Here is a 27650-nt window from a genome sequence, read left to right as displayed (position 1 = left end):
TACTAGTTCCCACCATTTTCCCCGTAAGTTGTGGATTCACGAGAAAAATGGAAAAGGGCAAAGTTTCGTTATTTTTCATATCCAATACACGATGACCTCGATAGATCTTTTAACGTTCCATGATGTTTTCTTAATGACAAAATTGCGAATATTTTGTGACTGTAACTTTTTTTTATCACACGCAGAAATAATCGCCCTTTGTTGACGACTAATTAAAATAAAAAAAATAGTATTTGTTTCTTTATTGACAAGTTCAACGTACGTGGTAAGAATTTACAGGCGAAAACGATGAAGGTAATAATTTAAAGATTGTAGAAAAATACACTTCAAATTGAAATAGAATACAAACGTTTAATGTAATCACAAGCAAATAGTAACTCTTTCTCTATTTTAATTTAACGATACATTTGTTAACCGTATGAGTTCATTGTCGCGAGTTGTCTTGACACTGGCATTAGATATTCGCAGAAATCAGTAAGGAAGCAGATAGCTAAACAATGTTCCCTCGGTAATTTATGGTTTTCGATAGTGAACAAGGGAAGATAACGCACTGTTTGGTGCCGTCAAAACCGGACTACATGTCCGGAGATAAAGGAACATGGGAAGTTACAAAGTTGCGTGCCTTCCCATAAAAAAACGAGTGTCAGCGATTTCGTAAACTTCTGTATGAATTTGTAAAAGACGCGATTCTTTGTTCGCTTCTCGCTGCAAAATGATATATAAAGCATAGATATATAAAGAATAGTTGTACCACAATTTCGTTTTATATCACGAAACAGTTGCAGATCTTCATTTTGAGTAAATTTTACGAGAGAAAGAAATTTCCCGTATCGGCTCTTGTATCCTTTTTACATTATTTATTTGCAAAACAATTTCAAGATTCGATTCTCGTATGGATTTCACAGTAGATTTGTAATTTCGTTAAAAACGATTTGTTATATGTTTTTATCGGCAGAAAACCAGAGGAGAGAAGAATAAATCGCGTACCAATAATTGTTTTATTATATTGCACTCCCTTAATTATTCTGTCTCTAAAACTATGACAACTTTTGGGCTTTTGCCTCCTTGTTGTGCTTCCTTATTGTCGTTCCTCCCCGCCTTGTATTGCCCTTCTCTTCTCTATTATTGTTTTTAGTTCTGTTAGTCCTTCTCCAGTCTCGTTTAGTATTTTTTCTGTGTCCTTTGGTCCTCCCGTTATTTCGCATTCTTCTGTTACGTGTCTCAGGTCTTCTTCTTTCCTTTTGCATAGTCTGTATCTGTTTTCTTCCTCTTCTTTCCAGTATTCCCTTGCTTTGGTCTCGTTTCCACATCTGAATCTTGCTAATATTTTTCTGTCCTTCCACTTCATCCTCCCGTCTAAGTATTTCGGTAACTCTTCTTTGGAAATCGCGTAACAATAATATCGTAATCTTTGGTACGTAATGTACAATACAAAACGTGTTTGTAGCTATGGGATTTTATACTTAGAATTGATGCTACTTGATACCCCTGAGGGGGTATTCTGGTCTAGAGGCATAAATTTCGGGCGATCTTTGAAGCTCTGTACAAGCGAAACAAAAAATATTTTTGCTCTCCTTCTTTTTAGCATTTGTTTATTGACATTTCGAGATTACGTAAAAAATTCACTGAAAAAAAAACTCAATATTTAAAAAGTTACGAGCTGGCAAAGTGGGTGCTGCCAAAAAAATGGGATGTCATGGCGTACATGATATCAACCCTTCTGGTCATCCGAGACGAAAAATGCGAACGGATTCTTAATTAGTATAGATGCCGCTATCGTCTGAACCTTGGAAAAGTCAATACAACATTTTTTCACAAAATGACGGCCGTTTGAAAAAAATTTCTTATTTCGCACGTTTTTTTGACAATTCCGAACATTTAAAAAATAGTAATATTAAAGATTTTGAGCTGAGCGTGGTCCGGACGATAGAGGAGTATATAAGGAATATTCAAACCAAATTTAAAATAAATCGGTTCATTAGAACTTGAGATATCGTGCACGCCAACTCTAAAAACGTAGTTTCGAGAAAAACGCGTTTAAAGTTTTCAGACAAGTTTACTCGGACTACGTCTACCGTATACTGTTAACTCATAAAATAATTGAAATTTTGAAAAATCCTTTTAAGGGCATATTCTTGAATGTCTAAACTTTGGAAATATGAAAAAAAGAAATTTCTAGACCAGAATACCCCCTTTTAAGATCGACGAATACGCCAACGCACATGCTCAACGTACTTTCTCAACTGTATTATTATATATTTTTATTCTACAGCTGCTTAATGATATATTTAAACTGCGAGATCGAAAGTTATTTTACAAACTAATTGATCAAGCAATCAGAAGTTACACAGACTCGCGCAGGTTTTTCACAAGAAAAATCTGTGCCGATATATTTGTTCGTTACCGCGTTTACAGGTTCACCGAACATTCGTAAAAAGAGTGTTCTTTCCTCTTCTGAGGCAACCAGCGGCGTAATCGTTGGCAGTTAACTGGTTAAGGGCGGCGATGAAAGGTCTCCTTGGCCTCTGAGATTTTCCGAAACTTTGAACACTTTTATCACAGTTCAGTTAAAAACGCAAATATCATCATTGTTGAAGAGTAAAAATTAATCAAAATATTAACTCGTTGAAAATATTAACTCGTTGTCTGAGAAATATCGTCAATTTGACCTCAGTGATTGATCAAAGTGATCTCTTATCTGGCAGTGGCGTAAATCCCGCTGTGTCGAATAAATTTGTTAAAGCCAGCGGCCAGATTTTTACGTTAACCAAAGCCACTAAATTTTAATTTATCGCTGTTAAAATCTTTTTTCATGGCCGACAAAACGATTCGATTGTATTGTCGCTTCGGTTGGCTGTCGGCGGTCGAATAAAATTGGTCAAAGCCTGGCTGGAGAATGAACATTTTCGAAAGTACTTCCGGTCGTATTTTACAGCAGGAACGTTGTTGCAAACGTTTATAAACGCGCGTAATCTCGCCGGCAGGATCGCCAGCAAGTAAAACATCGTAGTAAGTAATTTAAATTCAGTTGATTAACAGTTGTGCTGGCTCGTGCGCAAAAATACGTACATCGCTGAGTAGATGGGAACGCGCGAACGTCTATATTTCGAGCATCGATTAAAGTTTCTTTGGGCTGGCGTTATCAGTCTGCGCAACGTATTCGTCCTGGACTCGTTGCTTTATTACAGAATGTATCAAACGGTGATTGGATATCGCGTGATTTAAATCTACTCGGCTCGACCCGTGATCAGCAACGTAATTATCGGACGCATGCGAACTGAAATTGAAGCGGCTCGTTCGGCCACGTTCGGATCTCAATTCGCCAGTGGTATTCTTCTCGACTTATCTGCACGGCGCAGCACGCCACGCCACGCCACGCCACGCTACGCTGCGCTATTGCTATAGCAACACGGTATACAGCGGAAGAGCGTACCGCGATTTATTGTAATAAATGTTCGGGCGGTGCCGGTCTTCCTTTTGAAAAAAAAAAAAATCCAAGGTGCTATCGATCCGCGATTGAAAATAATGGCGATTATTCGAGCCGATCGCTATACTATGCCGTACTGTGGCGTACTACGGTGCCGTACGCGTCTATGGTTGCGCGTTATTGAGAACGCAGCATTGATTGTGATTGGTGTGCAGGTGCATCGACCTGACCGACGATTGATTTCGCACTTGCTTTGACACGGCACGCTTTCATCATTCGCTACGGGCTAATGTAATGAATGATGATGTTGATGCACCATTAATCACTCTGCTCTATACTTTTACGCATAAACAGCTTCCTCTCTCTGCACAATTAGCTCGTTTCCTCGGCATACTGCTCTATTTTTATTCTTATTTATTTGGCTCTGATAATACGACCTTCGTCTCGCTCGCCATTTCCAACTAATCAACAATATTTTTTCTTTACTCCACGTACGTACTGGAAAAAACAAAATTACATATTAGGTCATCCCATAAGTTCGTGCCGACTTTTGTGTATACATTTCATGTGTCGATTTATGAACATACGGCGATAAGGGACCAACGCACTTGAGCTTAGCTGATCGAGGACAGGCTAGAGCAGATTTTCGTGGGTATAAGATCGTAATATAGCGAACACAGCGACTTCTAACAGTAAAAAATCATGAGTGAAACGCGTATCCATTTTCGATATCTCGTGTTATATGAATTTCGGAAAGGAAGTTCTGTAACAATTGCCACGAAAAACATATATGCTGTTTACGGAAAAAATGCGCTTTCATCTCGCACCTGTAGGAAGTGGTTCCAACGTTTTAGAGCTGGGAATTTCTGTTTAGAAGACGAGGAACGTTCCGGGCGTCCTCCTCAGACAGACGAAGATAAAATTCGGGATCTTGTTGAAAAATCACGAAGTTTGACAGTTCAAGAGATGTCAAATGTTCTGAAAATACCTAAGACAACGATTCATAGGTGTTTAAAAAAAATAACATATATAACCGCTCGAAAAACGGCGCGAACTTATGGCATGACCTAATAGATTCACGGACTTCGACACTCGACTGTGTCAAAATAAAGACAATGTAATGTACGCGTGATGTCTCGAAACAAATGGTATTTTAACGACTTTGGCATATTAAAGGAATAAAATCGTGTATATCGATCGAACGCTTTGAAATATATTTTCCACGAACGTTATTCGCGAACGTTAGATAGGATCGAGATATACCAAGGTACATAGAACATTCCCTTGATCATCCACTCCACAGAACTCCAAAATTAAACCGGATGTATGTGTTCATCCGAAATTTTTTACGTTTCTCAATAAAGTTTGCAGCATCAACGGATCACCCGGTACGGATGCTTTAACTTTAATGCCATTTAAAGGAATAATTGCGTGAAATCCGCGATACGCGATTCGATTACGGTCTCATCAAGTTTATTAGAAATTTCAGAGACCAAGTTGCTCTCGCGTTATTTCCTGTCGTGCCGCACCGCGATCGATAGTTACGTAACTATCGATTCCGTTTGACGCAAGTAATCCGATAAGATTGTTCGCCGCCAACACGTTTTAATTCACGTTAATCCGTGGCAGCCGAACGGCGGAAGATTTAATCAATGACGGTTTTAAGGAGAATCGTTTTACCCGATTATTTATGGATGTCACGGTGAACGCTGGCCACACGCGCGTATATGAAAATCGCCTGAACGTGACGATCTGTCGGCACGTTCGACTTTCCGCCTACAGAACCGCCGAGGATTATTGTCCATTAGTCGTTGCGCTGCCGCAAATCTGCAGAAACCTCGAGCAGATGGTTAATATTCGGACGCGGCAGCGCATGGTCGGGAATTCTAAAAATTTCCGCAACCTATATGTGGCTTTCGTTGTTTTTACTTTGCATATTTTACAGCGCGTCGCGGAAAAAAACCTGGCCAATTAACGTCACGCAACAAAGTAAAAATATGGAAAATAGGCGACTGTTTGTTTAAACGTAGCTTATTCGATTCGTCAAGTCGACCGAGCGGTTATAGTTCATCGTATTTTACGGATGCTTCAGCTTCTTTCGATTTCGCGAAATTTCCTGAAATTGAGTAAACAGCGATGCAACGAATATCAGTGGAATCGTTGCAATTCCCTTTGCAAGCCGCGATATGGAAAAACGGAATTCGACGATGGAAATGGAAAAAGGAATCTTTGGTAAAATGTTGCGTAAATGTAACAACGTTGATGATTCGTGGGTTAAGAGCAGGCAATATTTACTCGTCCTTAATATACTTGACTACGACAAAGTCAAGGCTACAAGAAACAAATGTAACAGCGTTGCGACGTTAATAACAACTTTTCTCTGCTCGTGCCATCGCGGTTTCCTACCCTTTTCGAGTGTCAGTTGATTGCGAGATTTCAGCGAGCTATTCGTTTCGGTGCTGCGCGTGGAAAATTCAGCGCGGCTCGATCTATCGTCTTCTAACGATATTCCGAGCGCTTAAAACGAGAACACCGCGCTGACATGACCGAAGAGAAAGGAAGAAGGAAAACTTCAATCTCCGCTCTCGGTATGTCGTTTCAGACGAGAATTCGCGTGCTCGGTGGTCCGTAATAAAATTAATGGAGCGTAGCAAGCGTCGCGAGGACGTTCTCCTTCTTTCCCTCTTTCCGTTTCCTTCGGCGACTTGCGCTTAAGCGATTCGATGTTTCAATTTCCGCGCGTTCATTGAACAGCTTACGCATGTAAATATCGCCGCCAGTTGCCGTAGCGATTCTGCGGTCACGAAACACGCGCGTGCCTACGCACAATTGCCTGCCGTGAGTTGGTAAATTATTTTTAAGCTTCTTCTTGCCGTTGTCATTAAGCAGACTGGCGCAGATAAATGGGATCGCTCGAAAGTCTGCTCTGTTTCTTTTGTTGCGCCAAATATCTTTTCATAAGCGTTTTACGAGAAGACTGTTCCTCGATTAGATCGTTGGCAAAATACTTGTTTTCGCGTCTTGCTAATAGTTTCTTATCGTTCCACGATCTAGCGATTTTTAGAAACAATTTTAGCTGCCACGTATTAGCTTAGTAATATTAAGAATATAATAAATTTTTTTTTTATTTAAAATTTCACATTCACAATTTGTCCAATTTGGACGTTTGGTAGAATTTTTTATCTGTTTGATTATCATGTGGATGGCTACCCCCAATGGGGTACCATCTTCGTGTTTGTTAAGATATATCCTTTGTGAGATCTGCTGGGTGTTTCCTTTTTAGTCTTCTTTCTATGGTTGAAGAATATAATAAATAAAATAAATATAAGAAATAACAGGATATTTTGTCTTCTAATGCAAACGAAACGTATCCTACGACAGTTAGACGGCTGAAGATAACAACATTTGACAGATTAGATCTCGTGTTTGTGGGAACATTGCCAGATAAAGCAAAGTAGATAGCGAAAGACACTTCTGCGACAACATAGTGTATTTAGTTTGTATAATATCGTTACGTTCGTAATTCAGCAAAAAATTTAAGGACTGCTAGTTTCGGCGGAAGACAAGTTGTAATTTGTCACAGGGAAAAGGATAAAAGTTGTGAAATTGCAGAATCGTTCGAGTTAATTGTAGGAAATATCATTGGATCACACAAAGGAGAAGATTGCATCGGATTTGAGGAACAAAGAGGACAAGGTCTGTCTTGTTAAAAATTAATTACATTTTATTGTCAGGAGAAGATTATTTATTTTAAATTATTCATTTTAACTTATTGAAAAAATTGCTTATTTTAGGAATCTGTTAAAAATCTACCGTACGTATAATTGAACGGTATTGTTAATAGGAAATTATTTGTTTTCAAGCTACAAAATAAATAGTTCCATTCCCCTAGAATAATCAACAATAATCAATAATCGCGTTATACCTGGTATACACGAACCCTCGAGACTTCATTCAAAATTTAAATCCTCAATCCTCACCCTCGTGTCAATTTTATGTAGTTTTCCAGTAAAAGATTGTATTGCTAGACCATCTGTAGAACAATTTTTCTGAAACTTTTTAACCTGTATTTTTTTTCTATTCTTTGTAAAGAATATGGAATCTGCATAAAATAATTCTCAGAATTAATTATTTATCCCTGCATTTTATCGATTTGTTACCATTGTGGCACATTGACATTAAAATACGAAACTGAGCAACTATATGCCACATACGTATCGTATGTTTAACCCTTTGCACTCCTATGTCGAGTGTGACATCAGTTTTTATCTGAGGAGCTCCTTTGTCGAGTCCCACTCGACGTTCTTTCAGTCCCACAATTTTTTGTGAAACGCGCTAAAGAAAATCAGGATTGCATCCTGGAAATTGTTTCAAGATATTTACAAAATACAACAGTAGTGTGAATAAAACTGGTATTTAAGTGAATTTGTTTCTCCCTTCTTTATTTAAATTGTCTTATTTTTTAGTTAAAGTAAATTTCAAATAAAACAGTTAAAAGCGTTGGGAGCTGCTGGTAACGAAATTGAGATAAAATTCGGAGTGCAAAGGGTTAAAACACTCGTCAAAACTGCTCATCAAGAACCTTGTTAGGCAAAAGAGATTCGTTGTAAGTAAATAAACACGCGTGTTAACTATTTTACGTTCGACTAATACGCTAATAATTAGCGAGTGTGAAAACAGTTAAGAGCCAATATGTTGCAATATACCATTAGGTTCACTTCTGCTGGCAAAGTAGAAAGAGCGGATATTCGTCGCAATAATAAGATAAGAAATTATAGTAGATATAATTTACCGTGTCTCTCTGGATCGCAGATTTATCGCAGAATCGCTGGTTGCTCGACTTAAGAAAACGGTTTGTACAGTTTCAAAAAGTAACACAGTTTGTTTAGAAACAATGACGATAAATTTCGGAGAACGTGCGGACGAAGGATTTAGAAGTGGCGGCAATGAGTATAAACGAGCTGCCATGAAACTTCATTTAAAACTGAGAAAAATGTTTAAGCGAAAACATTACTCTTTTGGTTAATTTGCGGAGGTTTGTGAGCGCAGATTGTTGCCAGCGATGAGAAAAAATATCGTCGTTCTTGGTCCTATCAACGCGTAAAACGACGTGATATCGAGTGTATCGAACCTGTCGCGTGTGTCTTCCTCTTTTCGCGACGAACGCGGACGAGCGTTGGATTATCCCGGGTTCGGAAAGCCGCCTAGAGAATTGGATGCTCACTGGTACCCACGACCTCGAGACACTCGACGTTTTCACTTGTCTTAACACATTTCCGACGGATTACGTAGCAGAGTTACGTTGCGTTATCGACGCAGTCCTACGCTGTTAGCCGCCTGTTTTTCCCAACTAACGTTTCTCCTTACTACGCTAAAGAAATTAACCGCCTACTTTTATTTATCTATTCGTGGAACGAACCGTTTGATACAAAAAACACAATAAGCTAGGAGAAATATATATGTCGGAGATAAAGGGACATCGGGCCTTTCTTTTGGAATTTTGGAAGATTCCCAATACTTTGGTCTAAACTATTTATTATAGCTGTACCTAAATAATAGAACTTAGATGTAGTTGTTGCGATACGATCTGATTATGTTTGCCCGAGATTTGTGACAGTGGGCTCGGGCTCGAGGTGACACAACTGGTCGCCGAACGTAGCCACGGTCACGGGATGAACGTTTTTACCTAACAGAAGAAGTACCAATATCGAGGGACACACGCTGTATTAACAAACAAGCCCCGGGCACGAGCAATGACGGCTCTACGCGGGTCTGCCTGTAACGACGCCTGGAATTTTGTTGATATCCCCGGTCAATATGCAATTGACAAATGTGATCGTATCAGTCTTTTATTCTTGTGATCACCGTGGAGAGTTTACACACATCGTCTTGTCGGTCAGTCAGAAAGATACCGAGCGTCACAGCTAACGTCACTTTGAGTTTCAAAATATATTCAATTGAACAAAGAGTTTCCCCGTTGACCGTGGATTCGTTATTGAACCTAAGAACATCGTCTTTAACATCGAGAGTGTCTAACCACCACGTTTAATTGTCAAACTCTGTTAAATCAACATTTGTACATATAATTGTAAATATAATCTCCTTCGAACAACAACGACGGCTTGTCCTAATGAAGATACGTTACACGCCCCTAAGTCTAACGACAACCCGACATATATATACGTGCAAACTCCCTAGAGTTCGAGCGTGGTAGGGACTCTCTGTTTACGGACACGACTTCTTTTGTTTCACGGACAGAGCGACTTTGTTTTACGAACAGCCATTTTGAGAGTAACTCATTTCCCAAACGGATGGACAGACAACGTCAAAAATAGACAAGATTACAGAAGAAAGAGTAATTATTTAAAACATTGAAGATTGACGGAGAAAGATCGGTAGCTGAGGACGTTGAAAATCGATTCTCGATTTTCAGGTAGACATTGCACAGAACTTGTTATTTATTGCTTACTGTTATTAATTCGTTGTTGTTTATTTAGTTATTACTGTTATTAATTGTTCTTTACTCCTGTATTTCATTTAAGTATTTTCACAATACACTCGATTTTCAGAATCGATCATCCGAATTACCCCGAGAAAAACGATTTCACACATACACGCTCGGCAAAGTATTCAAATGTCTTATACGAGACATTCTGAAATTTTACTAATACTGTGACCAGACGCTACGAATTATATCGGGAAGATTTGAAATCAACGCGAATACGTATTTGAGAGATATTTGTCAACATCAGATATTTACAAGATATTTATCGCAATCGTGCATTCAATAAAATGGTAGTATACAGTGTGAATAGATGTTGGAAGAATATAACAAGCGTTGAAAATGTAGGAATTCTTATTGAGTTGTAAAATACAGAACAATAAAACGCAAGTACTCAACGACGTACCACGCAACTATTCAGAAATTACTTCTATTTAACTCTAATATTGGCACGCACCTTCCATACAATAAATCTTAACATCCGTGCATACTATTTTTCTCTGTATCGAAGTTTCTTCCATTGAAATTGCATTGCCAGGAAATATTCAGTTACATTCATCTAAAAGCTTGGATTGCCGTATAACCTTCTTCCGCATCCAACTTTAAAACACTCATTAGTCAGTCCCTCCACTTACCTGTAATATTCAAAGCTCAGACACTGGCGTGAAGATGTACACACGAAATGTTAGTCCCTGCAAATAAATGTGATTTATTTCGGAAAAAATTGGTCGCGCATCTCGGTATGTCATATTTTGTCGTTCCTTCTCCCTTCTATTTGATTTTCTTGTTTTATCCATCGACGATATAACGCATGTCGCTTGAAACTTCTCGCGAACGAAAGTTAGAAAGAAGTTTAAACGTTGCGACGAGAATGTAAGAAACTAGCGAGCAATGGAAAAACAGGCGGTAACACGTTCGTTGGATTTTCTTTCGATAAACTAACTCGGTCGACCTGCCTCGTTATTAAGATTACTCTGATCGGCAGATCGAAATTCTCCACACATTTCTCACTCTTCGTGTTTCAATCGTGTTTTTATTAGCATTTTTGCGGCCTGTTCCGACGCTTCATAAATATTGCAGTTCGCTTCTCCAAGAGCCACACGCGTGTCATCGAATCATCGTGAATGTTTCAAATCTAAAATTCAAAATTCTTGTTAGAACGTGTTCGTCACGTTTGTTTTTCGCCGAGTGACAAAGTAGCTTTCGTCGGTCCCACGAGCGTTTGCAACTGTCGTACAATGAGTATGCAAAACGACGATTTCTCGGCTAATTTCGCCGGAGAATCAAACATATGGAAATGCTGGAATTTCCTTAGGGTCGATGCAAGCGGTAGTTTTACGATAAGAAAGTGCGTAGAGACGCGTGTAAGTGTGTGACATTGGCGGAACGCGATTGTGACGTGTCCGAACATTATACAGTAAAATCTCGATTTCTCGAACGTTTCTTATTCGAATGACCGACTATCCGAATAATATTCTAAATAAACTCGATTATATCATGCTCTCTGTGTATTCCTCCATCAGATTGACATTTTCAATTTGTAACTAGACGTGCAAGCGACGAAGAATTATTGAGCGAATTAAAGGAACGTTTAATAGCGAAAATAGCGGCGAATCACGAATAGACCGTGGATTTATAGGAAATTTCAAATTGCAAAACTGCACATAGTGTGTAAGAAATATAGAAAATAATCAAAGTAAAGTACTTGTTGCAACATTCAATCGGTCAAGTAAATTTCTATTTTAATTCCATTTGTTCGACCAATTTTATACCAGCACGAATTTGCATAAAAATTCGCAGTCTAATCGCGAAACAGAAACAACCGGTAGTTTGTACGAAGCACAGAGGAGAAGTAATCGATAATCCTGCGTACATACGTGCATACTAATGTTCGTAAAAATTCCTAATCTGTCACTTTCGGAAGATTTTAACGACAGATTAGAAGATCAAAAGGAAAATGCTAACGTCTCCACGTTACATAGCCGATAATGCGCAACGAATGATCCGTATTATGTTTTATACGCGGTATGCTACTCGTGCGTGTGAGTATCTACCAGTAACTTTCATACTACATGCTTTTAACCAGGTTGGTAATATTTATCTATTTTCTAGTATTATATCTGTCCATTGTTCTTATCAATTAGGATTTCATTTCGTAAAATCACGTCGCATTTTTCTATCTCTCGTTTATCCTTGAAATCCTTGAACAAAGCCAGTCACAATGTTAATAGTCCTCTATCGATTATCCGAAAAATTCGACCGACCGATTTTTCTCTCGCCAATTAGTCGAGTTGATCGAGGTGCTGTCGCGTGGCGTTGGTTAGACGAAAAGAAGAGTAAGGGAATAAAAGGAGGAGAATGATAGGAGAAGGGAAAGAGAGAGGGAGAGGAGGAAAGAGAGGAGCCATAACTGGAGAGCGGCACAGTTATCGTATATGGGCATAGATCTCGCTTATAATAACCGCATGTACAGCTACGTACGTTCTACATAGTCTATCACGTACAGACGAGATCCTACTTACTGCTTGCAAGGCTTAAAGCTACGTCGCCCTGGTGCCTCAGCCTGTGTCACTGATGACGATGACGGACGACTACGACTGTAATTTCCGCGGTAACGCCCCATTGGCTAGCAATTACTCGCGCGAAATGAAGCGGTCAGTTTATGCGTGCCGGCCGGACGATGGTGCTTAGCGAAATTAAAGACGCCAAGTGAATGCGCGTCGTGAGAATTCCTGGAAATTAAAGGGCCTGGCTGACGTTGGCCTTTGCATATTTCATTCGACTTGGCGTTACTCGCGCGGATAGTCAGTCTAGAATCGACGTGGCGAATAACGATTTCGCAGATGGTGCAACGTAAGATTAAAGAGAAAGTCGGTATTAAAGCTTCCGCAACGTTAACGGAGAAATTCCATTCGACTGGACACGCGATTGTTCGGATGCGTTTATTCGACTGACACGGACCGCTGCGATCGTGCGATTCGATCGCAATGACATTTATCGTTTCGCACGCTCGTGAACGTCGCCGCGTCTTCGCCGAAGAGGATTTGGCGTCGGGTAATTATTTTACACGAGGCGATAAGAGCGCTTGGAAACCGGGTTACGAGCACATGTTAAAAAGTAAATTAACACGTGATAATTTTACGTAAAATTGTCTAGAAATCCCGAGAAGGATGAGTTTTGACACGGACGAACATTTTGTTTGACATGGTTGCCTTGGAATATGCAAAGCAGTTAGCCCTGTCCGTTATGTTGATACCGTGTTACCGAGTGCAGTATACACGCGCGTCATAAAATGCCATGTACAGCCTATGTACTGTTATGTAATTACTGAATCTTTCCGATTGCGAATATTCCGTGCATGTATATTATTTTTATCCTTCGAAATGCTGCTATCCGCTGCATAAAAAACATACGTTGCCGTGTTTTTTCCACGAACTCGTTTTTACGATCGGCTCCTTCGTCGCTAACGACGTGATCCGCGTAATTGTACCGAAAGCATGGAATTGTTGCATAATTTAATAGAGCAAGAGTATCGGTGTAATTTTGAAAAATAATTACGCGCCCTGGGTAAAGGCAATATTGTTAACGCTTAATCAACATTCCCAGTTTTACGTATCGCGGCTCGAAATTTCCCTACGATTCTCTGGAAAAGTTCATTTAGCGCGCGCGTATCTGCTGCGAGAATCTCGACCGTAATAAACATAAAGCGAAACGTAATCGATACACCGCGTATTTTGATGCAGTTTCATATTTCTATCGCCGTAACTAAGGAAATGGAACCAGCATAAAGATTTATTTCACCCGTTAAAGCAAATCACTACTTTACTTTGAATATTTTCTACCTTCTCGCGCATCGCGCGCACTTTGTACAGTTTCGCGCTTCTAAGTTCCCAATAAATCTCTAAAAATCCGCAGTCGTGTAATCAAAGGCAAACGAAACGGATAATATCCACTGTGCCACACAGTCAAAGGGAAACTGCCGGACAATCGTTGGAACGGTTCTTCCGCGCTTAAAATTTCGCCAATCCTTTAATTCCCCTGAATTATGACTTGGGCCGTCCCATTGGCTGCGTCGTAAACGTCGGAATTGACACGTTCTGACATTGGATCGGCCAATTACGCTCAAATTACCCGCCGTTCTGCGTATTTCACTCCTTCTTTTTACTGTCAACTCGCCTCTCCACGCTTACCGGCCGTTTATGGAAGCTAACCGTACGGTGGACGAATCCTGTAATTGTTTAGCGCCGCTTAGTCATCGGAATGCGATTGAAGAAATAGAATTTGAATAACGATATTAACATATATTTCGTGTCAACGTAATTTATTACCACGTGAATTTACAGAGTTTCGCGGTATAAAGCGCGTACGAAGAACTTTAGGAGAGACACGCGCTAACATTCGCTTAGTATCAAGTATTGGCACATCTGCTGGTTTCGTACGAGACGCGACAATTAACCCACAGTACCGAGAAAACGATTAATTCTTTCACTGTTGAACTTGGTCGTTGTACGTCTGAGAAATAAAAATTATCAAGTTTATAATTGGTACGACGAACAATTGTGTGTTTTAAAATGTATTATATATCGTATAAATTGTATATTATTTTATTTATTTATTATTTATTGTTATTGCGAACTTTCGGTTTTACATCTCGTTTACCTATTACGCTTTTACATTCTATCAGTCTTATGTATCTTTATCTCTTTATATATCTTATATATTTTATACATCTCTTTTCTTATATATCTACCACCCCTCTTATTCACTCTATTATATCGCACTCCCTTAATTATTCTGTCTCTAAAACTATGGCAACTTTCTGTTTCTGTTAGTCCTTCTCCAGTCTCGTTTAGTATTTTTTCTGTGTCCCTTGGTCCTCCCGTTAATTCGCATTCTTCTGTTACGTGTCTCAGGTCATCTTCTTTCCTTTTGCATAGCCTGCATCTGTTTTCTCCCTCTTCTTTCCAGTATTCACTTGCTTTGGTCTCGTTTCCACATCTGAATCTTGCTAATATTTTTCTGTTCTTCCACTTCATCCTCCCTTCTAAGTATTTTGGTAACCCTTCTTTGGTGATTGTATAAATTGTACATAATATGTATTATACAATTTATTATAAAATGTACGTATTAACACTGGAACTACCACACCAGTCAAATTCACTGGTTTTACAATTTTATTTTAAAATTCCTACGTCATGTTATATTTTTTCCGCAAATAATGACTTTAATAATGTAACTAAAAGAATAGTGTAATGAATTTTATTTTATTTTTTATGTATTCAAACTGAAAATAATTTTGTATCAAGGCTACTTATACCAATGCCAGTCAAAGTGTAAAAGGGTCCCACAATCTGTTTACCGAACCTCGATTAACCAGATTCCTCGTTTTGTACAACTTACCACGCGTATCATTCAGTATGATGATATCAATTATCAAGAAAATTCCGAATCAATTGCTGGATCGCTAGATGCTAACGTTAGAAATATCAAACCAGTCAAAATGACTGGTTCTACAATTTTATAAATGTGTCGACCCTCGTTTAGGGATAATGGTCCCAAATGGACTGATAATACCAAAAATTGTACTACGTAACATGGAATTGCTTCTGTAAGAAAGTAATGGATCAATAAATATAAAAATATTCCATTACGTATTTTTTAAAGGCCAGTCATTTTCGCTGGTTTTGGTAGAAATAGCTTCGTGTTAACAATCGGTAGTTCTAATGTTAAACACAGATAGATACGAGAATATCAAGTTGTATGTAAGACAACCTCTTTAAGTTTCGCGAAACGGTGAGAATTTTATACTCGTGCAAGATTTTGCGTAAGAAGTACAAAAAACAAAGATTTGTTAAAGCTATTTGAAAAAATGACGGTAATATAGTAAATTATAATAATTATACCTCGACAATATTATTGTAAAGATTAAAATAGATAGGGTGCTTTAAGAAGTCCACTGAAAACCTGTATCTGTCTTATAAAATCATGCGTAGTATAATGAATGAGTGGTGATATGGCACAAGGAGATACTCGCGTCGTTTACTCGACATTTCGAAGCGGAGCGTGTCAGCCGACGACGATCGTTTTAAAAATCTTGCCAGCAAGCCAAGACACGAAGCGTGAGCAGAGCAACTGCAGTTGTAGCTAACGCTGTCGCAGCCACTTTCGACTCGTGTCTGCACCGTTAATCGTCCCACTGGTAAATTATCAAACTCGATGCTGTGTCCAATGACTACGGCTAATTGGAGAGTTGTAAAAGCTGTCTATTAATGACAGATCTACGTATGGATACCGGCTGTCGGTGACCTAATTTTTCACATCGTATCAGTTGTTTGATCTTGCAGTTACTGGAAACTCTTCGACGTACGCCTGGAATACGAGACATAATGTTCAAAATTTTGTATTGCATATAGCGAAAGCTTTGTAAGAATTAATCATTTTCTCAATTACTCGATATTACGATGAAATCCTTGTGCGATTTTCATCGTACTCGTCGATTGCGGAATATTCTGAAAGCGCGATTATAAAAAAGTACCTATAGCTAATTAAATTTTTTAAACAGACAGTACAGCGCACACGAATATAGCTGGTCCTTATTCGATAGATTGTTATCTTTTTCAATATTACGATTTAATTTAACCGTATATATCTGGCGGAATAGAGGAGCGAGGGATTAAAAATTTTAACAAATTCGCAAATTTCCGTATCACGGCGCGCATAGGTATGCAGGTTCATTTTAAAATGCACAGGCCGCTGGAGAAATACGACAGAATGCAGGAAATGAAAGCCACCCGGAGCGTTTCATGTACATTGAATGGACGGTCGAATTTCGATTTGCCAAAAGGAGTTTTTCGACGTTAACGAGCTTTTCCACGTAGCAATTTAACGTTCTCGCGTTTCTGCTTTTCCGTTCGCGTACACGAACATCGGACGGAGATCGAGAACTGCACGTTACGCTTCTGTATCTGGTGTCTGCGAGCTGACCTCCGAGTATTCCTCCATATAAACATGTTTTACGTTTCAAACTTTCACGATGGCCAATGGACATCGTGTTTTCCATTTTTCGTCATAAATCGTGCGATCAGCCTAAAATTACACTTGAAATTAAAGAACAACTTTCGATTTGATGAGACAATCGCGAACAGCCAATCGGCAACTGTTCACAGAGTACACAGAGTACACAAAGTACTCGCAGAGTGAAAATAGCGACGACACGGCTTGAAGCCTTCAGTTTCGGATCATTTCTGAAAAAGTGAACTGCATCGTTCACGAAATATTGACGCAAGAGTGCAACGTATAACACGATTGGTCCCGAAAAAGCATGCCATCCACACATGCTGCAATTTACAGCAGATAGATTCCTCGATCGAACGTCGGTCATCAAACCGATGACAGATAGCGATGGGATCCGAAACACTTCGAATCGCTACCGATCTGTGTGTATATGTGTCAAAAAATTCGAATCACTTTGAACACGATTCGAAATTGAAAACTCGTGAAAGTGTCGATAAGTCTTGATCGTTTTGAATCGTTTTGTTAGGAATTTCTATAGGTTTCGATAGTTTCGCGAGTATTCAACGTCTTACAAGCTTCTTGATTACTTTCGTTCAAACGGCATCACTGACAATCTGCATTGAAAAAGAAAGGAAGAGGTCGTATTATCTTACACATTAGGTCACCCTATAAGTAATCGTTCATTTTCGTGTATCAGATGAAAATAAAAAATTAATCGATGATCGGACAGTGACGAATTTTCTCGTACTTTTTATAATTCATCATTCTTCCCTATCAATTCTTGCTGATTCTTCAATTTTGTAAAACTTGGATAGTACCAATTCCCATTGTTTTCAACTGAAAAATCGCGTTACTTACGCGACGACCCGATACATCGATTTCAAGGCGATCGAGGCTTTGTAGACTTCGAAGCATGAAAATCTACCAAGGCCAAAGATTCACAAGAATTTTAAGCTTCGAAACAATTCAGATTTATACTCGAATACGAATACGACGCGGTTCCAAGTGTTCAGATGGCATCGCCAGTGGCAGACCTAGGTCGGTGTGTGTGTTAGTGAGCAGTAAGGGCATCGGCGTGAACCGTGCAATCTCTTCGTGAGGATACACTGACTGAGAGAGCAGATTTATAGAGGTTCGACGTCCAACTAAATCGCTTTCGCAAAACTGTACCGATTTGTGCGAGGAGGATTGCCCTTTAACTCGAGCGGTTGGCTATAATAAGCGTTGAGGCCGTGTCGAGGCACATTGTGGCATTATGGCGAAACCTTTCGTGATATGTCACGAGGAAACCGACGAACGGGACCGCATTGCACTTCTAGGCTGCTTATATCTCTTTAGCTCTAGGTGTATACGTTCGTTTGATCAAGCGAGAGCTTTGTGTCTCCATTATTGTTTCTTCTCCGCGATTTCTCTCTGTTCGGCCTGTCCTGGCAGGTTGTTCAAACAGAACGTTTATTATTTGCAACGAGATATCTGCTTGTGTCGCTGGCATTGATAGCTCCTCGTGGGTCACAATACTCACCGTTAAATTGGAATACTGTTAATGACGCTCCTCCATAGGCAGTATCGTTCAACGTTTCGCGACATTTAGGCCGGCTAGATAAACTTTAATTGCCGCGATAAAATGGTCCTGATCGTTTTGTACTGAAGGATTATCGCCGCGTCGATATCGGCGGACTTGGTTTTTTCGAACCTGGCGAGTCCTTTTTTTGCTCTTATTTTCTTTAGCAATTTTATGAGCTTTGGATTACCTCGATTTCATTCGCTTTCTCAAACTGCCGTATCGATCGATCTGTTCCCAGCTTTGCCTTTCAGACAGTGTATCGACACTGTCGTTTAAAAATATCCGGACATTGATCGATTACAATTTTTTCCCTCTTTATTATACATGTCTTTATATGCTACCACATAATTTATTATTTACACATCGCTGCTTACATCAACGTCCAAAGTTGTTGTGGTGTCAGTTAAGAGTCTTTTGAATCTAATCTGCGATTCAGAAATTAGACACATTGAAGATAGAAACTGTTCTATAACGTTTGACAGTCGCACAGGCTTTGTTACAAATTCATTACAAATGCAAATCCCAGTTTCTATTAAAAATTAAATTTAATTGGTTCATAAAAAATTATATCTAAACTTGAACTGGTAGTTGGTCTAAAATTGAGAATGATATCTGAACTCGAACCTGAGCTTGGCTCATGAAGAATAAAATCTAAATTCGTACTTGAACCTGATTCATAAAGAATAAAACCTAAACTTGAACTTAAACTTGATCTGTATCTAAGAACGAAATCTGAACAGTTTGATTCGTCTGTACTTTTCCGACAAAATTAAAATATACCCTGTAAGAAAATATTTCTCAGAATCAATGACTGGCTTTGTCCGCGTCTGTCTGTGTATTTATGCTTCTTGAAGACATCTGAAAGGGATACGCTACGTTAAAGTATACTGTATGCTAAAACACAGGATAATGGACAAAGGATGACGAAAGAGTCCGCGTCATTGATGAGGCGACGAACCCGTTGCATTTCATGGCAGGCTCATTTCTCTTGGAAGCGGCAAACCTATTGAATCGATTTACAGTCACAGGTTAACTGAACGTTCTCAAATAATGTCAGTAAAATTTGCATGTACGAAGCATAGATTTCTAAAGCGTATTTCCTACGCTCTTGTCAAAAGTAAACAAGCGTTTGGCTATATCAACGCGGTGATATATGTTTTTAATTTTTAATTACGAGCACGTAAGAAATACCAAAACTAATATAGCCTTGCTAACGCTAACACGCTTAGTCGATCTTCTACCGCACATTGACGCTATACGTCTGTCGTTTCGAAAAGTAATGACCCTGCTGCAAAATACAAGGACCTTGTCATCTCGTCGATGGCGCAGACTCTTCCGTCATCCTTTTGCTATGCTTTGTATGTAGAAGACTTTCGCGTAGCGGTACACATATCTTTGAGATGCTTCGGAAAGCATAAATACTCGGACAGATATCAGACACGGATTCTGCGAAGTATTTTTTACAAATATAAACTTGCCTGCGTTATATTCTCACGATGTTTCATTTAAATCTCCCGACAATATTAAATTAATGCTTCGAATCGTAGTCTCATTTGACTTGAACTTCTGCTTTCAATTTTATTTATCTAATTAATGGTTGTGTCAATATACAAGGTATTTCGATAACAAGTTTGCTCGATAACTGTGGACAATTTTCATCCATAAAACGTATTTCGAGTGAGCCGAATGATTCATTCTCATTCTTATAAACGTTCTTCTGATCCATCCACTGTGTCCAAATAATTACTTCGCTTGCCTGACCTTGCTCATAATTCATAATTCAATAGCACAGGACAGCCGTGTTTTCGTTTTAAATCCCATACACAGCAGAGACCATCTGGGCGGATTATTTTTGCACGTCGTGAGTCATGCTGAATCTGTGTTTTGATTTTATAGCGTTGGCTTGGATGTTTACGCGCATTTTATATGAAACACTTCGAGTCGCCTTGAGTCTCTGTATACGCGTATGGCGAAAGATTCGAATCGCCTGTTGACGAATCTTGGTAGATTCTTGATCCACTTGACAGACTCGAACGCTTTGAGAGTTTCCATAAGTTTGGAAAATTTGATCGGTATTCAAAATTTATTTACAGTAATCGAAACTTTCTTGATTTTATTTAATATCTTATGTCACTGATACTGTCTGAAGGAAAGCAATTAAGAAGCTTGTAGGATATCGAGTACTCATCATGCTCGCGAAATCTATCGAACCTATCGATATTTTCAAACCTGTCAATACTTTCCAACCTATCAATGCCTTCGAGACGATCGAGGCTTTTAGGATTTCCAAGATGATCAAGACTTTCGTCACTTTAAAGATTCAATCTATCAAGGCTTATCAAGAATTATCGAGACTTTCAAGAGTCTGAAGCTTTGAACCGTGATTTTCAAATTATATATTCGTTATTGCAGCAATATGTACACCGATGTGCGAAGACAATTTACGGTATAACGATACGTAGTGTGTAAAAATTATTTGTTAGCATAGAAATGAAATGGGAAATGAAAAGTGGGATTCGCAACGAATGTTAAATAGTCGCGAGATAATGTTAATCTAATTTCCTCTGTTTCTTGTTGCAGGTAAGTCAGTAGCGTTTGGTTTCGAGAAACGCAGCCACGCTCGTTTCTTCTGCTTCGAGGATTCCGCGATCACGAGCAGATGAGCGTGCAATAGCTACCGAGCAGTTTAACGACCCAGCATGCTCGTGTCTCGACGTTAATGGACCTATATCCTTAGAACCTGTCATTTCCTGCGTCGGAGAACTCATCGTCCAGATGCGTACGTACCCAATTTCGATCGATAATGTGTCATTGTTGCAGCAAATGAGCCATATACAATCCAAATTCCACGTAGTTCGAGTGTTTCAGATCCCATCACTAAGAGCATGCTTCTCACTAACGACGATACTGTCGCTTTAGTAATTATATACGGCGCTATGCTCTCGCTCGTATCGACCAGAAGTTCAATTTCTTCTTCCTCTGATAATGCCACACACGGGGTGTTCGCACTATTACTGGCCGGCGTTTGTCTTGTAAATGGAGCGCAAAGGAACGAAGTGAAAAAGGAAAAAGTTTTACAGTTTTCTATGACCAATATGATATCGTATATCATCTTTTTCTATTTGCAATATTTTCCAGGAAACAGAGGCGGTCTTCATTTTTTTTCTTTTTTTTTTTATAAAACGCTGGACGTTCTTTTGTGTCACGTGAAAACGCGTGCTAAAACGAATTCACTCGTGTGTCGTACAATGGCTGTCAGTGTCGCGCAAGGTCCATTATAATAGAATTATTTTGAATATTATTACGTGGCAATTGTTTCTTGACAAATGTAGATTAAACGTTTCGTATAATCTGCTGGTGCACGAACGCATATCTCAGCTTCCCGAATAATATTTTTGAAGGCTTCTGCTAATATTGTCCGAGATATTAATACCCATGCTTGGATATCGCGCTCTGATAGCAAATAACGACGAAAGATTAGTCACATTTTACGTGCTGGACCGTACCACGAAGAAATTCTGGTAAATACATCGGCAGATAATATTCGAAATAATTCGTTTAAAAATGAATAAAACTAAAAACAATTAATTCTTATTCGAAATAAACTAACGCACGGCATTCTATTGAAAAAATCAAAGGTTCGTTTCGTGAAAAATATAGGAAACACGTGTAAAAAATTGTTACGCGATATTATATTGATCACAGAAAACTGTAAAACTTTTAACTCTTTCATTTGTTTCTAGTACTTTCCGTTTACAAGAAAAAATGCTGGCTGGTAATAGCGCGAACACCCTGTATATGGCGTTATTAAAAGAAGGGGAAATTGAACTTTTGGTTGATACGAGCGAGAGCATAGCTGCATATACAGGGTGTTCCGTAATCAATAATACAATTGGATGAGGGATGATTTTATAAAGAAAACTAAATGAGAAAATAAGTCGGAAATATAAAATGAACATTTTCCATATGGTGCTTCCTTTCCAAGAAAATCGAATTTGCAAATTTGACAAGTATACTTGTGCTTTACTAGTTCCAGACTAAACAGAAGTAAATAAAATCGACAGGAGATTAAACTGCGCGCAAAAGTAAGTAAACAATGTGAAGTAAAATTTTCTCATAAGATGCTTTGCCTTCGAGAAAAATAGATTTGAAAATGTACCGCGCTTGTGTACTAGATCGCTTCTTCGCTAAACACGGTCAAGCTTTATTTCCTTGAAAATGCGGCCTTAAATTTTATTTTACATTTGTTACCTATTTTCACATATAGAGAAATCTCCTGCTGATTGATTGTCTACGCATATCTAGTCGCTACTTAGCCAAGTCTAAGTATACCCGACCCATTTTCAAACTTAATTTCCTCGGAAACGAGGCGTCGTATGAAAAAATCTTGTTCTACATTTTTGACATAGTTTTTCACGTAGAATCACTCGTCACCGATTTGTACCATCAGTTACAGGACACCCCGTACAGTTACTAAAGTTTTGTGGGTAGTGCGCGCATGGCCAGAGCGTAACGCACCGCGGTGCTCGTACAGTTTCCTCGCGAATAAACGCGTTTTAATCCTCTCGTTTCGTATCGTATTACGCGTACGAGAACATCGGCTTGTGTCAAAGAAAATCAAAGTGACGAGCAGAGGAGGCACCCTTTACCTTAATCAATGTTATCGCGAGATTAAACGCAGTTTGGCTGTGTGTCCAAGTTGACGTGGAGCAGACGGGCTTTTGGCCTTGGGCCCTTTATCCGGCAATCCCCAAACCCCGGGTGTCACTCGCATGACTGGACATTGGTCGCCGTACCCAGTTGTAAAGTGTCCATTTGATGTTCATTCGCCTTCTATTCTCGTCCCTGTTGAAACCTCATACGCAATATGCGTGTACACTGTAAACTACAGCGAACTGATGCTCGCCGCGCTGCTCGTTGTGTAACTAAATTATTGAAATCGCCTGCTACTAGATATGCAACGTGAAACGATCGTTTCGACATTTAACCGTGAAGGAATTAACGTTTTTATCGCATTTGTTTGTACTTGCTAAGCGAGACTTACGCTCCTGAATAGCGTAAGCGCGCCGAGGCGAAGGTTAAAAAACAATGTTCCGCGTATATCAAACGCAAAAATAGATCGAGTAAGATAAACGCGCTTTGTCTTCATCCTTAGCTTTGTACTATTTGAATGCAGTGGGTCGTGATACGTATCGAGATGCTTATCGCGCAATATTTTTATGAATATATCGTGTTCATTATAGGAAACTTTATGAATTTTCGCTGGCATTCTAACGACATTACAACACGTTTATTGCAACTATATATTTAGCGAGAACTTGGTATACGGCACGAACAGTAGTCTCAAACATACAATTAGCATTGAAGATTATATTCTTGCTATATTTTGTGCTTTACGAACTGATCAAGGACCAATGTTTCGTTAACGCGACAACGACGAAATTTTAGTCGATGCTCATTGTCCAATTCTATCGAATTTATTTTTTAATTGTAAAAAAACAATTCTAGAAATTCGCACAATATTTTTCTAGTGGTTCTACTTCCATGTAAGTGCTGCAGCTGTATGAAGTTCGAAGAAATTGAAGTATTTTACGGCTCAATAAAAAGAGCTATTTTTCTTCACGTTATACAACTTCTTTATGTATCTCTGATTTTTAGTGCACTTCTGTATCGTATCTATTATTTCGACACATATTTTTATATCTTGACAAACTTACTTTATTCGTGTCTTTTTAATAACGTTGCACGCACACTGTACACGTCTGCGCATTATTTCACATTGTTTGGTCCTCGTTAACGATAGCGAAAAATTGACTGCTCAAATATTTTGGTAGTTTTTCGACTCGAGTCTCGTTACAATGCTAATAAAATTTCAAAACATTTTGTGTGATAGATACGTAGAAAGTTTTCTAAGAGTGTTCGGATAGTTTGGCGAGCCACTGTACGTATTGAGGTTTACGCCTAACATTTCGACTATAGTTCATGAAAGTGGAAGAATTTGTCGTTTCGATAAAAACTGTACGAATGTATTGAGAAATCGAGCATTTTTGCCGTACACGTGGCAAAAAGAGAAGGGAAAGTAACGACAGAGTAAAAACGTTACTGTGCTTTTGTTCCATATATTTTTACAATAGCTTGAGGTACCTTTGTACCTGCCCTTTTTACGCGGGATTAATGAAAATGTCATGAACAAACATAGGTTAACATGTTAAAACGCTTATGAATGCAATCATAAACAGTCAAATGAAAAATTGAAAAACTGCAAAACGGAATAAAAGGCAAAGGTAGTTTCGTAAGTCGTCAATAAATTTAATGATATTAATAAAATAGGGCGATTAAATAACTTTCTGTAGCAAGAATTGCCAAATATTATTTAATTTACGTTGAACACTGTAAAAAGGTATCGTCGTTCGAATATCAAAAATTCTCAATTGGCTTGATTTTATAAAACGATCGATTATATTTTAATTATATTTTGGTGTTACGTTAAGCATCATTTGTAACACGTTCGATATTATAATATTCACGTTGAAAAGGTTTTCAATGCTAGTGACTAGGGTCTGCGGCATAAAATGAAAATTTATGTAGAATAAATAGCAATTTATATTCAAAATCACTGAACGTTATAATTTCCCTTTGATGACTGGCTTTTCTTTTTTACTTTTACTAAAAGGAATATGGAACATTTTTCTAAGGAACATATCAACTGTCAGGCATATTTTTTCGCTGGCTAAATATTAGTCGCACTCAATAAAGATTAATTGCTGTCAATAGGTGATTGATAAACTGCCTCGCACGGCAAAGGTTCTTTTTGTCCAACCTTTTTTCTCAAAAAATTCATCGCACAAAAATGGTTGCGGAATATTCGTCGATCCAGGAAAAAAAGTGTAATGTTGCCAGTTAAACTATAAATGATACCGAATATAGTTTATCAAAACTAATACATAATATTTGCGTATAAATTACATTACTTTTTAAAATATAATTAGTTTGACGATTTAACTTGTGAATCACAGTTATTAGTCAATGGTATATTAATTTTTACTAAGACACCTAATGGATTATTCATTGCATTATTTGTACACTATTTACGATCAATCGTTATTTCCAAGCAATAAATCTTTCGTGGCATGCTCATAGGTAATCGGTTATTAGAAAACCAGAAATGAATTAATTGCTAATACATCTGCATTGCCTTTTTATGGACTGGCAGATAAATATCCCGTAAACACGAAATCTTATCCTCCTTAACACGTTATTGAAGAGAACTTTAGATTCGTGTTAATTTAAGAATCCACGTTCATATGATATGTTGTAGGTTACTTTTGCCTAATGCGAATATTCTCAAGCGGATCTGCAACTCTCGTTACAGTGAGTTTGTATTCCATGTCATAATTTATTCTTACGGAGAACACGCTCGGCAGGTATCAGCCTGCGCGCGATGCATTTGGTAGAAAATTAATTTTCATTAATTTGAAGCGAGCTGCGATAAAAACTGTTATCTGAAATATTTTGTTATCGATTCGAGCAATAAATTTTTCATACGTGATTCACCGCGTTCGAAGAAAAACACTGAATAAATAAATAAATCCAGACGATATACAAACTTTTTTAGCGTTACGTTATACTAAAAAAAAAAAAAAAAAAAAAAAAAAAAATAAATCTGACGACATATATTATATGATTAACCTTGGGTTCACTTTAAATCTCAAAACTAGACGAAAATAAGATAACCGATTTGATCAGTTGGTCTGCAAACTTGTACAAGTTACAGGCTTCTTATTTGGAAAATTAGAATTTCGACACTCACGATATTTGAACCTATGTTTATCGATCCTTCGATAAAATAATGTGTCTAATAAATAGCTATAATTACGATGATTATATTTTATGTTCGTGCTTATTGAGGTTTAGAAATGATTTGACGTTGCACTCAATTGGTGTTCTCATTTCATCCAGAAATAAAAGAATTACGTGCGAAAGCTTTCAATCAGCGTCTTTATGAGACTCGCAGGTTAAAGCAATTACGAACTGTGAAACTGTTATTTTAAAAAGTAGGGATTCATATTTGTAGCCAGAATGTTCGGTGGTACAGCAGTTACCAGGCTTAATCAGCCATTTCTGGCTCCAGATTGCAATTTTGTCTACTCTTTGCTGCTTATCCAACTCCTTTTCATTCTTCCCAGTCTCTGCTAAAGCTCCTTTCGTGTTCAATTTGGCATTTTCTTCTGCTTCACTTGTGCGGTGCAAATGCTCCTTTTGGCAATACTTTCCAGTTTCCTCTGAAATACACCCTGATTTTTCCGGGACCTAGAGATCGAGCACACACGATTCTTATTAATGTATGTTGTTATCGTCGCCTTTATGGCTGTTTCAAGTGGTTCTATTACACTCTTGCATATCTTTTATTCAAATTTTTCAAAGCTATTCTCCTTCCATTTATCCACGAAGCTGTAGGGAAATTCATTTGTTTAGAAATTTTCATATTACATTTTTTAGCTTATTTCTTTAAACAGGAAAGCAATTTATTAAAACATCAAACATCTATTAAAAAAGCAATTTCTGGCTAATTAACGTAACTTTCTCCACTGTCAGTTTTCAACACTTTGAATGATAGTTCTTTTTTTCGTAAATATTTATCACGTTTAGTCAAAAATATATTACTAATTTTTTAACATATTATACTTTGTATTATATTTTACCGCAGGTTCGCGCTAAAACAAGGTGCAGAATGTTCAAACGTAGAGAGAAACTTGTACACTTGTTTGTAAACTCGTTCTACGATTTTTTTGTGTTCTTTTACAACTACTGTCGTTCTCCGCGCTTTTCTTGTATCTTATTTCGTCACACTTTACGCGCTTAAACGTTATTTATATGACGTTAGCGAGGAAGAATTTTAGAAACTTTAAATAACTAAAATGCGAAATATGTATAAAACGCGCTATCAAGGTTTTTAGGTCCTTTGCACAGACGCTGACATACCACGTGAAAGCAGGATTTAGAAAGCATAACTAACAAACCATGCGTTTAGAGAGTAGAAAGAGAATGTATTTTAACACTGTCATATAAAGGAAAATTGGCATCCGTATTTTTTTCCAGCTAGTTGATGACTAGTTTCTAATAGACGTTTTAACTGCCGTTTA

At 38.2% G+C, this 27650-nt stretch overlaps 1 protein-coding gene across 1 annotated transcript in view; it reads left to right on the top strand.

Annotated features, from left to right (window-relative positions):
* The window catches only part of LOC143302674 (CCR4-NOT transcription complex subunit 6), a 460837-nt gene that overhangs the window by 142918 nt on the left and 290269 nt on the right, over nt 1-27650 (top strand). The gene's annotated exons all lie outside the window — the stretch shown is intronic.

This window comes from Bombus vancouverensis, chromosome 5 (assembly GCF_051014615.1).
Source record: "Bombus vancouverensis nearcticus chromosome 5, iyBomVanc1_principal, whole genome shotgun sequence".
NCBI classification, from domain to species: Eukaryota; Metazoa; Arthropoda; class Insecta; order Hymenoptera; family Apidae; genus Bombus; species Bombus vancouverensis.
Note: the sequence above shows the minus strand (reverse complement) of the source record. Positions and strands in the feature narration are given on the sequence as shown.